Here is a 1597-nt window from a genome sequence, read left to right on the forward strand (position 1 = left end):
TTACATCTGTCCATGTCATCATTTCTGCCTCCATCCCTGGCGTCACTGCCTGTCTGGGTAGAGTCACGGTCTCCGATCTTCTCACTTGATGGTCCCAGGGACCTCTGCTCCTGAGCTGCAAAATCAATCACTCCCTTCCTTTTGTCAAAAAACATCTACCTCTACATTTCTGACCTGCACAGTCAGTCCTGATGGCAATTATTCACTATTGTAACACAAGAGTCTTATCCCCATTTCCTTTCACCAGGCTGATCCCAACAGATTGGAAATCATTCAGTGGTGATTCTACCTACCCCCGCCCCTTCTGGAACTAGGTTCCTTCTTGAAAGCTTGTAAGCCAGTCAATTCTTGCCTTCATAGCGGTCCCCACCTTTTTTGGGTAGCCAATGTTTATGTTGCCTATCCCTGTTAACCCTATGTACCGAGGGGGTGGAAGTGATCCTCGCTGTAAAGATTTGTTGCCTTTTTTGAGCTACTACATCCATACACATAGGTAAAGTTCATCAAACTGTAGAGGATTACTCTTTTTTTTTTTCTTCCCTCTTCTTTCTTCTTCTAGTTGAGTTCTGATCATCCAGCCATCGAAGCCAGGTCAAGTGGGTACTATCTGCAATTATGGGTGTTCTTGTGTATCTCCCTTCATTTCATATCAGATGGACGCTTCACTCTTCTCTCTAGTCCTCTGTGGCCATGTCACTGCCTCTGGGCCCTGGAGTCCCCGGGTCTTGGATACTGAGGGCCATTCAGGTCTCCACCAGGTTCACAGGAGTCTATTGAATGTGGTTGGACTCAGATCCCAACTTCATTGTAGTTTTTTTCTCCCTCTTCCCCTTATTGGTGACTAGTGTGGTCACCAGCCAGACCACATTCCTGCTCGCGTATTCCCCTCGAGTCCCAGTCTTGGAAGGGCTCTTGCTCTGAGGGGACCAGACCACTTGCCTTGATGTCTCCTAGGTGAACAGCTTACTTGTTCTTGTAGTAATCAATCAGGCTGCCATTATTGTTTCTGATTTTTCCTGCTGGTTTTTCTTCACGACGTATCTTCTGTTTTCCTAGCCGCTCTGGGCTGGTCTACTCATCCTTTCCAGTAGAAATTTCCCACCTCAGACAATTCTGGATGGGGTTCTCCTTTCCACCTATGGTCTTATGCAATGCAAAAGCTCTACAGGAGGCCTCTTTCAGTGGGCAACTTCTAGCCCCCTTTAAGATATTCCAATCAGTTAAATGCTGAAGACAGACTTACAAGCTTTCTATTTGATGTTTCTGGCTATTCCTTTCCCTGCCCCCTCAAGTGTCTATTTCACAATGGTAGGCAAGGGAAACCAAGATTCAAAAGACAGCCAAGCATCTTAACATTATTCCCCTCTTTTACCACTTCAAACCATGCCTAAATCCCTGAATCCCCGGGAGCCCTGTTGTTTCAAGGTTGTGCATACATCATCATTTACCTCTGTCCCACTTAGCCCATGCAAACCTGCCTAACTGTTCTCCCATCAGCCTTGTTCTTCCATTCCCCTCCCACTTCTTGTGTATTGCCTGCTCCCCCACATCCCCCCCCCCACAGCACCCAAGCTATCCCTGTCTATTCCCTACTCTA

The sequence above is a fragment of the Chrysochloris asiatica genome, unplaced genomic scaffold (assembly GCF_000296735.1).
Source record: "Chrysochloris asiatica unplaced genomic scaffold, ChrAsi1.0 scaffold00274, whole genome shotgun sequence".
NCBI classification, from domain to species: domain Eukaryota; kingdom Metazoa; phylum Chordata; class Mammalia; order Afrosoricida; family Chrysochloridae; genus Chrysochloris; species Chrysochloris asiatica.